This window comes from Oncorhynchus nerka, unplaced genomic scaffold (genome assembly GCF_034236695.1).
Source record: "Oncorhynchus nerka isolate Pitt River unplaced genomic scaffold, Oner_Uvic_2.0 unplaced_scaffold_1045, whole genome shotgun sequence".
NCBI lineage: Eukaryota > Metazoa > Chordata > Actinopteri > Salmoniformes > Salmonidae > Oncorhynchus > Oncorhynchus nerka.
The window spans coordinates 78,432-96,215 of NW_027040264.1; the positions used below are offsets into that span (position 1 = coordinate 78,432).

Sequence of the window (17,784 nt, forward strand, 5' to 3'; positions counted from 1 at the left end):
AGGAAGGATCCCCCCTACACTGAGGACCTGAAATAATGAGGTACAGTCAGGAAGGCTCCCCCCCTACACTGAGGACCTGACATAATGAGGTACAGTCAGGAAGGATCCCCCTACACTGAGGTACAGTCAGGAAGGATCCCCCTACACTGAGGTATGGTAGAACCTGACATAATGAGGTACAGTCAGGAAGGATCCCCCCCTACACTGAGGACCTGACATAATGAGGTACAGTCAGGAAGGATCCCCCCTACACTGAGGTATGGTAGGACCTGACATAATGAGGTACAGTCAGGAAGGATCCCCCCTACACTGAGGTATGGTAGGACCTGACATAATGAGGTACAGTCAGGAAGGATCCCCCCTACACTGAGGTATGGTAGGACCTGACATAATGAGGTACAGTCAGGAAGGCTCCCCCTACACTGAGATATGGTAGGACCTGACATAATGAGGTACAGTCAGGAAGGATCCCCCCTACACTGAGATATGGTAGGACCTGACATAATGAGGTACAGTCAGGAAGGATCCCCCCTACACTGAGGTACGGTAGGACCTGACATAATGAGGTACAGTCAGGAAGGCTCCCCCTACACTGAGGTACGGTAGGACGTGACATAATGAGGTACAGTCAGGAAGGATTCCCCCTACACTGAGGACCTGAAATAATGAGGTACAGTCAGGAAGGATACCCCCTACACTGAGGTACGGTAGGACCTGACATAATGAGGTACAGTCAGGAAGGATTCCCCCTACACTGAGGTACAGTCAGGAGGGATCCCCCTACACTGAGGTATGGTAGAACCTGACATAATGAGGTACAGTCAGGAAGGATTCCCCCTACACTGAGGACCTGACATAATGAGGTACAGTCAGGAAGGATTCCCCCCCTACACTGAGGACCTGACATAATGAGGTACAGTCAGGAAGGATCCCCCCTACACTGAGGACCTGACATAATGAGGTGCAGTCAGGAAGGATCCCCCCTACACTGAGGACCTGACATAATGAGGTACAGTCAGGAAGGATCCCCCCTACACTGAGGTACGGTGACCTGACATAATGAGGTATTGTAGGACCTGACATAATGAGGTATGGTAGGACCTGACATAATGAGGTATGGTAGGACCTGACATAATGAGGTATTGTAGGACCTGACATAATGAGGTACGGTAGGACCTGACATAATTAGGTGCAGTCAGAAAGGATCCCCCCTACACTGAGGTATGGTAGAACCTGACATAATGAGGTACAGTCAGGAAGGACTCCCCCTACACTGAGGTATGGTAGGACCTGACATAATGAGGTACAGTCAGGAAGGATCCCCCCTACACTGAGGTATGGTAGAACCTGACATAATGAGGTACAGTCAGGAAGGATCCCCCTACACTGAGGACCTGACATAATGAGGTACAGTCAGGAAGGATCCCCCTACACTGAGGACCTGACATAATGAGGTACAGTCAGGAAGGATCCCCCTACACTGAGGACCTGACATAATGAGGTACAGTCAGGAAGGACTCCCCCTACACTGAGGACCTGACATAATGAGGTACAGTCAGGAAGGATTCCCCCCCCTACACTGAGGACCTGACATAATGAGGTACAGTCAGGAAGGATGCCCCCTACACTGAGGACCTGACATAATGAGGTACAGTCAGGAAGGATCCCCCCCTACACTGAGGTACAGTCAGGAAGGATCCCCCCTACACTGAGGACCTGACATAATGAGGTACAGTCAGGAAGGATCCCCCCTACACTGAGGACCTGACATAATGAGGTACAGTCAGGAAGGATCCCCCCTACACTGAGGACCTGACATAATGAGGTGCAGTCAGGAAGGACTCCCCCTACCCTGAGGTACGGTAGGACCTGACATAATGAGGTGCAGTCAGGAAGGATTCCCCCTACACTGAGGTACGGTAGGACCTGACATAATGAGGTACAGTCAGGAAGGACTCCCCCTACACTGAGGACCTGACATAATGAGGTACAGTCAGGAAGGCTCCCCCCTACACTGAGGTACGGTAGGACCTGACATAATGAGGTACAGTCAGGAAGGACTCCCCCTACACTGAGGTAGGATCAAAAAATTGTCATTTTAATCCATAGAGACGTGAAGGAGAAGCTCATCGGATGTTGATCTCATTGGGACCAAAGTTCCTTGTTGTTAAGAGACTCTTTCTGCTCTTGCAGTCGCTAACTCCAGAGGCCAACAAGGCAGAGTAGGATAGTCGTATGGTACGACCTGACATAATGAGGTATTGTAGGACTCCCCCTACACTGAGGTACGGTAGGACCTGACAGAAGGTACGTACAGTGAAGAGCACAAAGAAGCGCTGGTTCTTCTCCCCGACACAGTTGTTGACCCAGGGACAGTGGTGGTCCATCTTACGGATACAGCGCTTACAGATACTGCAGGCGAGGAGAGATGGAAAACCTACATTAATTCCTTTGACAAAGACCCTGGAAGAAATGTGTGATTATATGACTGTACAACTGTACAAACTGCAAGGTGACAGACAGTAGCCAATACATGCAGTGACACACATACACAATGTATTAGATGGTAAAGACAAGTTGAACCCCAACTAGAAGGAGTAATGGACATTAACTAGAGAAGCTATTGGCCTAACCAGTGTTAAGACGGTGTGAGCCAGTTGGTTTGTCAGGCTCTTCCCTTACCCGCTGTGCTCTCTGTGTGTGGTGTGTGTGTGTGTGTGTTTGTTGTGTGTGTGTGTGTGTAGGTGAACCCTGAATGAGTGTTTTACTATTTTCTACAGTGTAGAATAATAGTGAAGACATCAAAACTATGGAATAACATGTATGGAATCATGTGGTAACCCAAAAAAAGTGTAAAACAAGTCTAAGTATATTTTATATTTGAGATTCTTCAAAATAGCCACCCTTTGCACACTTTTTGTATTATCTCAACCAGCCTCACCTGGAATGCTTTTCCAACAGTCTTGAATGAGATCCCACATATGCTGAGCACTTATTGGCTGCTTTTCTTCACTCTGCAGTCCAACTCATCCCAAACCATCTCAATTGGGTTGAGGTCGGGTGATTGTGGAGGCCAGGTCATCTGATGCAGCACTCCATTACTCTCCTTCTTGGTCAAATAGCCCTTACACAGCCTGGAGGTGTGTTGGGTCATTGTGCTGTTGAAAAACAAATTATAATCCCACTATCAAAACCAGATGGGATGGTGTATCGCTGTAGAATGCTGTGGTAGCCATGCTGGTTAAGTGTGCCTTGAATTCTAAATAAATCACTGACAGTGTCTCCAGCAAAGCACCCCCACACCATCACACCTCCTCCTCCATGCTTCACGGTGGGAACCACACATCCGGAGATCATCCGTTCACCTACTCTGCGTCTCACAAAGTCACATTGGTTGGAACCAAAAATCTCACATCAGACCAAAGGACAGATTTCCACCAGTCTAAATGTCCATTGCTCGTGTTTCTTGGCCCAAGCAAATCTCTTCTTCTTATTGGTGTCCTTTAGTAGTGGTTTCTCTGCAGCAATTCGACCATGAAGGCCTGATTCACACAGTCTCCTCTGAACAGTTGATGTTGAGATGTGTCTGTTATTTGAACTGAAGCATTTATGTGGGCTGGTAACTCTAATGAACTGATCCTCTGCAGCAGAGGTAACTCTGGGTCTTCCTTTCCTGTGGCGGTCCTCATGAGAGACAGGTAACTCTGGGTCTTCCTTTCCTGTGGCGGTCCTCATGAGAGCCAGTTAACTCTAATGAACTTATCCTCTGCAGCAGAGGGAACTCTGGGTCTTCCTTTCCTATGGCGGTCCTCATGAGAGCCAGTTTCATCATAGCGCTTGATGATTTTTGCAACTGCACTTGAAGAAACTTTAAAAGTTCTTGAAATGTTCCGTATTGACTGACCTTCATGTCTTAAAGTAAGGATGGACTGTCGTTACTCTTTGCTTATTTAAGCTGTTCTGGCCATAATATGGACTTGGTCTTTTACCAAATAGGGCTATCTTCTGTATGCCAACCCTACCTTGTCACAACACAACTGATTGGCTCAAACGCATTAAGAAGGAAAGAAATTCCACAAATTAACTTTTAACAAGGCACACCTGTTCATTGAAATGCATTCCAGGTGACTACCTAATGAAGCTGGTTGAGAGAATGCCAAGAGTGTGCAAAGCTGTCATCAGGCAAAGGCAAAGGGTGGCTTCTTTGAAGAATCTAAAATCTATTTTGATTTGTTTAACACATTTTTTGGTTACTACATGATTCCATGTGTGTTATTTCATAGTTTTGATGTCTTTACTATTATTCTACAATGTAGAAAATAGTAAAAATAAAGAAAAACCCTTGAATGAGTAGGTGTTCTAAAACTTTTGGTACTGTAGGCACAAACTGTTTAGTCTGGGAAGCATGCGGACACCTTAAGCCACTGAGTATCCCTCACCTGCAGTACGTATCTATAGATAAATATACTATCTCTGTCATGGTGTCTACCTGCAGTGATGAGCCCTCTGTGGCTTGATGTGATACGTATCTATAGAGATCTATATCATCTCTGTCATGGTGTCTACCTGCAGTGATGAGCCCTCTGTGTCTTGATGTGATACGTATCTATAGAGATCTATATCATCTCTGTCATGGTGTCTACCTGCAGTGATGGGCCCTCTGTGGCTTGATGCTGCAACACTTGGGACATTTATAGATGACCTCTCCAGGTTTCAGCTGCAGACTGTCCATGTACTCTTTGGTGGCGTTGCCCTTAGGAACCGCCCCCTGTCGGGAGGGGTCAGACCAACATCAGAACACGACGGACACAAACAGGCTTCAGAGACTCTTCAATGTCCTGTCTATTCTATACATGAAACAACCTAGTCTTTACCCTGAGGAAACATCAATCTATATAGTCTTTACCCTGAGGAAACATCAATCTATATAGTCTTTACCCTGAGGAGAGGAAACATCAATCTATATAGTCTTTACCCTGAGGAAACATCAATCTATATAGTCTTTACCCTGAGGGAAGGAAACATCAATCTATATAGTCTTTACCCTGAGGAGAGGGAACATCAATCTATATAGTCTTTACCCTGAGGAGAGGGAACATCAATCTATATAGTCTTTACCCTGAGGAGAGGGAACATCAATCTATATAGTCTTTACCCTGAGGAAACATCAATCTATATAGTCTTTACCCTGAGGAAACATCAATCTATATAGTCTTTACCCTGAGGAGAGGGAACATCAATCTATATAGTCTTTACCCTGAGGAGAGGGAACATCAATCTATATAGTCTTTACCCTAAGGAAACATCAATCTATATAGTCTTTACCCTGAGGAGAGGAAACATCAATCTATATAGTCTTTACCCTGAGGAAACATCAATCTATATAGTCTTTACCCTGAGGAGAGGAAACATCAATCTATATAGTCTTTACCCTGAGGAAACATCAATCTATATAGTCTTTACCCTGAGGAAACATCAATCTATATAGTCTTTACCCTGAGGAGAGGAAACATCAATCTATATAGTCTTTACCCTGAGGGAACATCAATCTATATAGTCTTTACCCTGAGGAGAGGAAACATCAATCTATATAGTCTTTACCCTGAGGAGAGGAAACATCAATCTATATAGTCTTTACCCTGAGGAGAGGAAACATCAATCTATATAGTCTTTACCCTGAGGAGAGGAAACATCAATCTATATAGTCTTTACCCTGAGGAGAGGAAACATCAATCTATATAGTCTTTACCCTGAGGAAACATCAATCTATATAGTCTTTACCCTGAGGAAGCATCAATCTATATAGTCTTTACCCTGAGGAAACATCAATCTATATAGTCTTTACCCTGAGGAGAGGAAACATCAATCTATATAGTCTTTACCCTGAGGAAACATCAATCTATATAGTCTTTACCCTGAGGGAAGGAAACATCAATCTATATAGTCTTTACCCTGAGGAAACATCAATCTATATAGTCTTTACCCTGAGGAAACATCAATCTATATAGTCTTTACCCTGAGGAGAGGAAACATCAATCTATATAGTCTTTACCCTGAGGAAACATCAATCTATATAGTCTTTACCCTGAGGAGAGGAAACATCAATCTATATAGTCTTTACCCTGAGGAAACATCAATCTATATAGTCTTTACCTGAGGAGAGGAAACATCAATCTATATAGTCTTTACCCTGAGGAAACATCAATCTATATAGTCTTTACCCTGAGGAGAGGAAACATCAATCTATATAGTCTTTACCCTGAGGAAACATCAATCTATATAGTCTTTACCCTGAGGAGAGGAAACATCAATCTATATAGTCTTTACCCTGAGGAAACATCAATCTATATAGTCTTTACCCTGAGGAAACATCAATCTATATAGTCTTTACCCTGAGGAAACATCAATCTATATAGTCTTTACCCTGAGGAAACATCAATCTATATAGTCTTTACCCTGAGGAGACATCAATCTATATAGTCTTTACCCTGAGGAAACATCAATCTATATAGTCTTTACCCTGAGGAAACATCAATCTATATAGTCTTTACCCTGAGGGAAGGAAACATCAATCTATATAGTCTTTACCCTGAGGAAACATCAATCTATATAGTCTTTACCCTGAGGAGAGGAAACATCAATCTATATAGTCTTTACCCTGAGGAGAGGAAACATCAATCTATATAGTCTTTACCCTGAGGAAACATCAATCTATATAGTCTTTACCCTGAGGAAACATCAATCTATATAGTCTTTACCCTGAGGAAACATCAATCTATATAGTCTTTACCCTGAGGAGAGGAAACATCAATCTATATAGTCTTTACCCTGAGGAGAGGAAACATCAATCTATATAGTCTTTACCCTGAGGAGAGGAAACATCAATCATCAATCTATATAGTCTTTACCCTGAGGAAACATCAATCTATATAGTCTTTACCCTGAGGAAACATCAATCTATATAGTCTTTACCCTGAGGAAGGAAACATCAATCTATATAGTCTTTACCCTGATCAATCTATATAGTCTTTACCCTGAGGAAACATCAATCTATATAGTCTTTACCCTGAGGAGAGGAAACATCAATCTATATAGTCTTTACCCTGAGGAAACATCAATCTATATAGTCTTTACCCTGAGGGAAGGAAACATCAATCTATATAGTCTATACCCTGAGGAGAGGAAACATCAATCTATATAGTCTTTACCCTGAGGAGAGGAAACATGAATCTATATAGTCTTTACCCTGAGGAAACATCAATCTATATAGTCTTTACCCTGAGGAGAGGAAACATCAATCTATATAGTCTTTACCCTGAGGGAACATCAATCTATATAGTCTTTACCCTGAGGGAACATCAATCTATGTAGTCTTTATCCTGAGGAGAGGAAACATCAATCTATATAGTCTTTACCCTGAGGAGAGGAAACATCAATCTATATAGTCTTTACCCTGAGGAAACATCAATCTATATAGTCTTTACCCTGAGGAAACATCAATCTATATAGTCTTTACCCTGAGGAAACATCAATCTATATAGTCTTTACCCTGAGGGAAGGAAACATCAATCTATATAGTCTTTACCCTGAGGGGAGGAAACATCAATCTATATAGTCTTTACCCTGAGGAAACATCAATCTATATAGTCTTTACCCTGAGGAAACATCAATCTATATAGTCTTTACCCTGAGGAAACATCAATCTATATAGTCTTTACCCTGAGGAAACATCAATCTATATAGTCTTTACCCTGAGGAGAGGAAACATCAATCTATATAGTCTTTACCCTGAGGAGAGGAAACATCAATCTATATAGTCTTTACCCTGAGGAGAGGAAACATCAATCTATATAGTCTTTACCCTGAGGAAACATCAATCTATATAGTCTTTACCCTGAGGAAACATCAATCTATATAGTCTTTACCCTGAGGAAACATCAATCTATATAGTCTTTACCCTGAGGAAACATCAATCTATATAGTCTTTACCCTGAGGAGAGGAAACATCAATCTATATAGTCTTTACCCTGAGGAAACATCAATCTATATAGTCTTTACCCTGAGGGAAGGAAACATCAATCTATATAGTCTTTACCCTGAGGAAACATCAATCTATATAGTCTTTACCCTGAGGAAACATCAATCTATATAGTCTTTACCCTGAGGAGAGGAAACATCAATCTACATAGTCTTTACCCTGAGGAAACATCAATCTATATAGTCTTTACCCTGAGGAAACATCAATCTATATAGTCTTTACCCTGAGGAAACATCAATCTATATAGTCTTTACCCTGAGGAGAGGAAACATCAATCTATATAGTCTTTACCCTGAGGAGAGGAAACATCAATCTATATAGTCTTTACCCTGAGGAAACATCAATCTATATAGTCTTTACCCTGAGGAAAGGAAACATCAATCTATATAGTCTTTACCCTGAGGAGAGGAAACATCAATCTATATAGTCTTTACCCTGAGGAGAGGAAACATCAATCTATATAGTCTTTACCCTGAGGAGAGGAAACATCAATCTATATAGTCTTTACCCTGAGGGAAGGAAACATCAATCTATATAGTCTTTACCCTGAGGAGAGGAAACATCAATCTATATAGTCTTTACCCTGAGGAAACATCAATCTATATAGTCTTTACTCTGAGGAAACATCAATCTATATAGTCTTTACCCTGAGGAAACATCAATCTATATAGTCTTTACCCTGAGGAAACATCAATCTATATAGTCTTTACCCTGAGGGAACATCAATCTATATAGTCTTTACCCTGAGGAAAGGAAACATCAATCTATATAGTCTTTACCCTGAGGAGAGGAAACATCAATCTATATAGTCTTTACCCTGAGGAAACATCAATCTATATAGTCTTTACCCTGAGGAGAGGAAACATCAATCTATATAGGCTTTACCCTGAGGAAACATCAATCTATATAGTCTTTACCCTGAGGAAACATCAATCTATATAGTCTTTACCCTGAGGAGACATCAATCTATATAGTCTTTACCCTGAGGAAACATCAATCTATATAGTCTTTACCCTGAGGAAACATCAATCTATATAGTCTTTACCCTGAGGAGAGGAAACATCAATCTATATAGTCTTTACCCTGAGGAGAGGAAACATCAATCTATATAGTCTTTACCCTGAGGAGAGGAAACATCAATCTATATAGTCTTTACCCTGAGGAAACATCAATCTATATAGTCTTTACCCTGAGGGAAGGAAACATCAATCTATATAGTCTTTACCCTGAGGAGAGGAAACATCAATCTATATAGTCTTTACCCTGAGGAAACATCAATCTATATAGTCTTTACCCTGAGGGAAGGAAACATCAATCTATATAGTCTTTACCCTGAGGAAACATCAATCTATATAGTCTTTACCCTGAGGAAACATCAATCTATATAGTCTTTACCCTGAGGAAACATCAATCTATATAGTCTTTACCCTGAGGAGAGGAAACATCAATCTATATAGTCTTTACCCTGAGGGAAGGAAACATCAATCTATATAGTCTTTACCCTGAGGAGAGGAAACATGAATCTATATAGTCTTTACCCTGAGGAAACATCAATCTATATAGTCTTTACCCTGAGGAAACATCAATCTATATAGTCTTTACCCTGAGGAGAGGAAACATCAATCTATATAGTCTTTACCCTGAGGAAACATCAATCTATATAGTCTTTACCCTGAGGAGAGGAAACATCAATCTATATAGTCTTTACCCTGAGGAGAGGAAACATCAATCTATATAGTCTTTACCCTGAGGAGAGGAAACATCAATCTATATAGTCTTTACCCTGAGGAGAGGAAACATCAATCTATATAGTCTTTACCCTGAGGAGAGGAAACATCAATCTATATAGTCTTTACCCTGAGGAGAGGAAACATCAATCTATATAGTCTTTACCCTGAGGAGAGGAAACATCAATCTATATAGTCTTTACCCTGAGGAGAGGAAACATCAATCTATATAGTCTTTACCCTGAGGAGAGGAAACATCAATCTATATAGTCTTTACCCTGAGGAGAGGAAACATCAATCTATATAGTCTTTACCCTGAGGAAACATCAATCTATATAGTCTTTACCCTGAGGAGAGGAAACATCAATCTATATAGTCTTTACCCTGAGGAAACATCAATCTATATAGTCTTTACCCTGAGGGAAGGAAACATCAATCTATATAGTCTTTACCCTGAGGAAACATCAATCTATATAGTCTTTACCCTGAGGAAACATCAATCTATATAGTCTTTACCCTGAGGAGAGGAAACATCAATCTACATAGTCTATACCCTGAGGAAACATCAATCTATATAGTCTTTACCCTGAGGAGAGGAAACATCAATCTATATAGTCTTTACCCTGAGGAGAGGAAACATCAATCTATATAGTCTTTACCCTGAGGAAACATCAATCTATATAGTCTTTACCCTGAGGAGAGGAAACATCAATCTATATAGTCTTTACCCTGAGGAAACATCAATCTATATAGTCTTTACCCTGAGGAAACATCAATCTATATAGTCTTTACCCTGAGGAAACATCAATCTATATAGTCTTTACCCTGAGGAAACATCAATCTATATAGTCTTTACCCTGAGGAAACATCAATCTATATAGTCTTTACCCTGAGGAAACATCAATGTATATAGTCTTTACCCTGAGGAAACATCAATCTATATAGTCTTTACCCTGAGGAAACATCAATCTATATAGTCTTTACCCTGAGGGAACATCAATCTATATAGTCTTTACCCTGAGGGAACATCAATCTATATAGTCTTTACCCTGAGGAAAGGAAACATCAATCTATATAGTCTTTACCCTGAGGAGAGGAAACATCAATCTATATAGTCTTTACCCTGAGGAGAGGAAACATCAATCTATATAGTCTTTACCCTGAGGAGAGGAAACATCAATCTATATAGTCTTTACCCTGAGGAAACATCAATCTATATAGTCTTTATCCTGAGGGAAGGAAACATCAATCTATATAGTCTTTACCCTGAGGAAACATCAATCTACATAGTCTTTACCCTGAGGAAACATCAATCTATATAGTCTTTACCCTGAGGAGAGGAAACATCAATCTATATAGTCTTTACCCTGAGGAGAGGAAACATCAATCTATATAGTCTTTACCCTGAGGGAACATCAATCTATATAGTCTTTACCCTGAGGAAAGGAAACATCAATCTATATAGTCTTTACCCTGAGGAGAGGAAACATCAATCTATAGTCTTTACCCTGAGGAGAGGAAACATCAATCTATATAGTCTTTACCCTGAGGAGAGGAAACATCAATCTATATAGTCTTTACCCTGAGGAAACATCAATCTATATAGTCTTTATCCTGAGGGAAGGAAACATCAATCTATATAGTCTTTACCCTGAGGAAACATCAATCTACATAGTCTTTACCCTGAGGAAACATCAATCTATATAGTCTTTACCCTGAGGAGAGGAAACATCAATCTATATAGTCTTTACCCTGAGGAGAGGAAACATCAATCTATATAGTCTTTACCCTGAGGGAACATCAATCTATATAGTCTTTACCCTGAGGAAAGGAAACATCAATCTATATAGTCTTTACCCTGAGGAGAGGAAACATCAATCTATATAGTCTTTACCCTGAGGAGAGGAAACATCAATTCTATATAGTCTTTACCCTGAGGAGAGGAAACATCAATCTATATAGTCTTTACCCTGAGGAAACATCAATCTATATAGTCTTTATCCTGAGGGAAGGAAACATCAATCTATATAGTCTTTACCCTGAGGAAACATCAATCTACATAGTCTTTACCCTGAGGAAACATCAATCTATATAGTCTTTACCCTGAGGAGAGGAAACATCAATCTATATAGTCTTTACCCTGAGGAGAGGAAACATCAATCTATATAGTCTTTACCCTGAGGAGACATCAATCTATATAGTCTTTACCCTGAGGAAACATCAATCTATATAGTCTTTACCCTGAGGAGAGGAAACATCAATCTATATAGTCTTTACCCTGAGGAGAGGAAACATCAATCTATATAGTCTTTACCCTGAGGGAAGGAAACATCAATCTATATAGTCTTTACCCTGAGGAAACATCAATCTATATAGTCTTTACCCTGAGGAAACATCAATCTATATAGTCTTTACCCTGAGGAAACATCAATCTATATAGTCTTTACCCTGAGGAGAGGAAACATGAATCTATATAGTCTTTACCCTGAGGAGAGGAAACATCAATCTACATAGTCTTTACCCTGAGGAGAGGAAACATCAATCTATATAGTCTTTACCCTGAGGAGAGGAAACATCAATCTATATAGTCTTTACCCTGAGGGAAGGAAACATCAATCTATATAGTCTTTACCCTGAGGAAACATCAATCTACATAGTCTTTACCCTGAGGAGAGGAAACATCAATCTATATAGTCTTTACCCTGAGGAAACATCAATCTATATAGTCTTTACCCTGAGGGAAGGAAACATCAATCTATATAGTCTTTACCCTGAGGAAACATCAATCTACATAGTCTTTACCCTGAGGAAACATCAATCTATATAGTCTTTACCCTGAGGAGAGGAAACATCAATCTATATAGTCTTTACCCTGAGGGGAGGAAACATCAATCTATATAGTCTTTACCCTGAGGAAACATCAATCTATATAGTCTTTACCCTGAGGAGAGGAAACATCAATCTATATAGTCTTTACCCTGAGGAAACATCAATCTATATAGTCTTTACCCTGAGGGAAGGAAACATCAATCTATATAGTCTTTACCCTGAGGGAAGGAAACATCAATCTATATAGTCTTTACCCTGAGGAAACATCAATCTATATAGTCTTTACCCTGAGGAGAGGAAACATCAATCTATATAGTCTTTACCCTGAGGAAACATCAATCTATATAGTCTTTACCCTGAGGGAAGGAAACATCAATCTATATAGTCTTTACCCTGAGGAAACATCAATCTTATAGTCTTTACCTGAGGAGAGGAAACATCAATCTATATAGTCTTTACCCTGAGGAAACATCAATCTATATAGTCTTTACCCTGAGGAAGGAAACATCAATCTATATAGTCTTTACCCTGAGGAAAACATCAATCTATATAGGAAACATCAATCTATATAGTCTTTACCCTGAGGAAACATCAATCTATATAGTCTTTACCCTGAGGAAAAACATCAATCTATATAGTCTTTACCCTGAGGAAACATCAATCTATATAGTCTTTACCTGAGGAAACATCAATCTATATAGTCTTTACCCTGAGGGAGAGGAAACATCAATCTATATAGTCTTTGCCTGACCAATCTGAGTCTTTACCCTGAGGAAACATCAATCTATATAGTCTTTACCCTGAGGAAACATCAATCTATATAGTCTTTACCCTGAGGAGAGGAAACATCAATCTATATAGTCTTTACCCTGAGGAAAAGGGAAACATCAATCTATATAGTCTTTACCCTGAGGAAACATCAATCTATATAGTCTTTACCCTGAGAAAACATCAATCTATATAGTCTTTACCCTGAGGAAACATCAATCTATATAGTCTTTACCCTGAGGAAACATCAATCTATATAGTCTTTACCCTGAGGAGAGGAAACATCAATCTATATAGTCTTTACCCTGAGGAAACATCAATCTATATAGTCTTTACCCTGAGGAAACATCAATCAATCTATATAGTCTTTACCCTGAGGAGAGGAAACATCAATCTATATAGTCTTTACCCTGAGGAAACATCAATCTATATAGTCTTTACCCTGAGGAGAGGAAACATCAATCTACATAGTCTTTACCCTGAGGAAACATCAATCTATATAGAGGAAACATCAATCTATATAGTCTTTACCCTGAGGAAACATCAATCTATATAGTCTTTACCCTGAGGAAACATCAATCTATATAGTCTTTACCCTGAGGAAACATCAATCTATATAGTCTTTACCCTGAGGAGAGGAAACATCAATCTATATAGTCTTTACCCTGAGGAAACATCAATCTATATAGTCTTTACCCTGAGGAAACATCAATCTATATAGTCTTTACCCTGAGGAAACATCAATCTATAGATTCAGTCAGTCAGTCCCTACAGCACTAGTCAGCCAGTCAGTCAGTCCCTACAGCACTAGTCAGTCAGTCAGTCCCTACAGCACTAGTCAGTCAGTCAGTCCCTACAGCACTAGTCTGTCAGTCAGTCAGTCAGTCAGTCAGTCAGTCAGTCCCTACAGCACTAGTCAGTCAGTCAGTCCCTACAGCACTAGTCAGTCAGTCAGTCAGTCCCTACAGCACTAGTCAGCCAGTCAGTCAGTCAGTCCCTACAGCACTAGTCAGTCAGTCAGTCCCTACAGCACTAGTCAGTCAGTCAGTCCCTACAGCACTAGTCAGTCAGTCAGTCCCTACAGCACTAGTCAGTCAGTCAGTCAGTCAGCCAGCCAGCCAGTCAGTTAGCCTCCTCACCCTGCCAGGAGACAGTCTCCTTCTCCCAGAGAGAGTCAGTCCATGTCTTCCCTCCTCACCCTGCCAGGAGACAGTCTCCTTCTCCCAGAGAGTCAGTCCCTGTCGTCCCTCCTCACCCTGCCAGGAGGTCTCCTTCTCCCAGAGAGTCAGTCCCTGTCGTCCCTCCTCACCCTGCCAGGAGACAGTCTCCTTCTCCCAGAGAGAGTCAGTCCCTGTCGTCCCTCCTCAACCTGCCAGGAGACAGTCTCCTTCTCCCAGAGAGCAGGGAGAGTCACCCCCCCGTCCTCACAGAGACAGACGTCTCATCGTTCTGAGGTGCGATGCCAGGGCCATGACAGCCAGGAAGTTGACAACCGCTCCAATGACCAGAGCCTCCCACCGCCTGGTCTCTCTCTCTCCTCCCACCGCCTGGTCTCTCTCTCTCCTTCCTCCCACCGCCTGGTCTCTCTCTCTCCTCCCACCGCCTGGTCTCTCTCTCTCTCCTCCCACCGCCTGGTCTCTCTCTCTCTCCTCCCACCGCCTGGTCTCTCTCTCTCTCCTCCCACCGCCTGGTCTCTCTCTCTCTCCTCCCACCGCCTGGTCTCTCTCTCCTTCCTCCCACCGCCTGGTCTCTCTCTCCTTCCTCCCACCGCCTGTTCTCTCTCTTCCTCCCACCGCCTGGTCTCTCTCTCTCTCCTTCCTCCCACCGCCTGGTCTCTCTCTCCTCCCACCGCGTGGTCTCTCTCTCCTCCCACCGCCTGGTCTCTCTCTCTCCTTCCTCCCACCGCCTGGTCTCTCTCTCCTTCCTCCCACTTCATGGTCTCTCTCTCTCTCCTTCCTCCCACCGCCTGGTCTCTCTCTCCTTCCTCCCACCGCCTGGTCTCTCTGGTCTCTCTTTCTCCTTCCTCCCACCGCCTGGTCTCTCTCTCTCTCTCCTCCCACCGCCTGGTCTCTCTCTCCTTCCTCCCACCGCCTGGTCTCTCTCTCCTTCCTCCCACCGCCTGGTTTCTCTCTCCTCTCACCGCCTGGTCTCTCTCTCTCCTTCCTCCCGACGCGTTGCCTCTCTCTCTCTCCTCCCACCGCCTGGTCTCTCTCTCTCTCCTCCCACCGCCTGGTCTCTCTCTCTCTCCCACCGTCTGGTCTCTCCTTCCTCCCCCTGTCTGGTCTCTCCTTCCTCCCCCCTGTCTTGTCTCTCCTTCCTCCCCCTGTCTCGTCTCTCCTTCCTCCCCCTGTCTCGTCTCTCCTTCCTCCCCCGGTCTTCTCTCCTTCCTCCCCGGTCTTGTCTCTCCTTCCTCCCCCCGGTCTTGTCTCTCCTTCCTCCCCCCGGTCTTGTCTGTCCTTCCTCCCCCCATGGTCTTGTCTCTCCTTCCTCCCCCTGTCTGGTCTCTCCTTCCTCCCCCTGTCTTGTCTCTCCTTCCTCCCCCCTGTCTTGTCTCTCCTTCCTCCCCCTGTCTTGTCTCTCCTTCCTCCCCCTGTCTGGTCTCTCCTTCCTCCCCCTGTCTGGTCTCTCCTTCCTCCCCCCCTGTCTGGTCTCTCCTTCCTCCCCCCCGTCTGGTCTCTCCTTCCTCCCCCCGTCTGGTCTCTCCTTCCTCCCCCGTCTTGTCTCTCCTTCCTCCCCCCGTCTTGTCTCTCATCCCTCCCGCCCGTCTTGTCTCTCCTTCCTCCCCATGGTCTTGTCTCTCCTCCCTCCCCCTGTCTTGTCTCTCCTCCCTCCCCATGGTCTTGTCTCTCCTTCCTCCCCATGGTCTTGTCTCTCCTTCCTCCCCATGGTCTTGTCTCTCCTTCCTCCCCATGGTCTTGTCTCTCCTTCCTCCCCATGGTCTTGTCTCTCCTTCCTCCCCATGGTCTTGTCTCTCCTTCCTCCCCATGGTCTTGTCTCTCCTTCCTCCCCATGGTCTTGTCTCTCCTTCCTCCCCATGGTCTTGTCTCTCCTTCCTCCCCATGGTCTTGTCTCTCCTTCCTCCCCCCGTCTGGTCTCTCCTTCCTCCCCATCTTGTCTCTCCTTCCTCCCCCTGTCTTGTCTCTCCTTCCTCCCCCTGTCCCGTCTCTACTTCCTCCCCCTGTCCGGTCTCTCCTTCCTCCCCCGTCTGGTCTCTCCTTCCTCCCCGTCTTGTCTCTCCTTCCTCCCCCCTGTCCCGTCTCTCCTTCCTCCTCCCTGTCCCGTCTCTCCTTCCTCCCCCCTGTCCCGTCTCTCCTTCCTCCCCCTGTCCCGTCTCTCCTTCCTCCCCCTGTCCCGTCTCTCCTTCCTCCCCCATCTAGTCTCTCCTTCCTCCCCCTGTCCCGTCTCTCCCTTCCTCCCCCTGTCCCGTCTCTCCTTCCTCCCCCTGTCCCGTCTCTCCTTCCTCCCCCTTGTCCCGTCTCTCCTTCCTCCCCCTGTCCCGTCTCTCCTTCCTCCCCCTGTCCCGTCTCTCCTTCCTCCCCCATCCTGTCTCTCCTTCCTCCCCCCGTCCTGTCTCTCCTTCCTCCCCGTCTTGTCTCTCCTTCCTCCCCCGTCCCGTCTCTCCTTCCTCCCCCGTCCCGTCTCTCCTTCCTCCCCCGTCCCGTCTCTCCTTCCTCCCCCTGTCCCGTCTCTCCTTCCTCCCCTTGTCCCGTCTCTCCTTCCTCCCCCTGTCCCGTCTCTCCTTCCTCCCCCCATCCTGTCTCTCCTTCCTCCCCCCGTCCCTCCTTCCTCCCCCGTCCCGTCTCTCCTTCCTCCCCCGTCCCGTCTCTCCTTCCTCCCCGTCCTGTCTCTCCTTCCTCCCCGTCCTGTCTCTCCTTCCTCCCCCTGTCCCGTCTCTCCTTCCTCCCCCTGTCCCGTCTCTCCTTCCTCCCCCTGTCCCGTCTCTCCTTCCTCCCCGTCCTGTCTCTCCTTCCTCCCCCTGTCTTGTCTCCCCTTCCTCCCCCTGTCTCGTCTCCCCTTCCTCCCCCTATCTTGTCTCTCCTTCCTTCCTCCCCTGTCTTGTCTCTCCTTCCGTCTGCTCCCTCCCACCCCCTCCAACTTCTCACCGGGTCTGACAGCATGGCCCGTAGATGCGAGCCAGCGCCATGACGACCAGGAAGTTAAACAGCGCTCCGTTGATCACGGAGTACCACAAGCTCTTGTTTGGCAGCAGCATCACCAGATTGACCACAAAGTCAGCGTAGAGGACCAACAACCAGGTCACCACACCACAGACTATACCACAGCTGTCCTGGATAAACCACAGGCCGTCCTGGTCAGCCGGAGGACACAGAGGACCTGCCCCAGCCTCAGGGTCATCGTCAGCTGACAGCAGGGGTTGGTGCTGCTCTGTGTCACGCTGCCCCGGTGGCCTGAAGACTGCAT

General features: G+C 44.3%; 1 pseudogene; it reads right to left on the minus strand.

Annotated features, from left to right (window-relative positions):
- Positions 1–17,784, minus strand: part of LOC135570192 (palmitoyltransferase ZDHHC7-like) — a 31,894-nt pseudogene extending 14,110 nt beyond the window's left edge.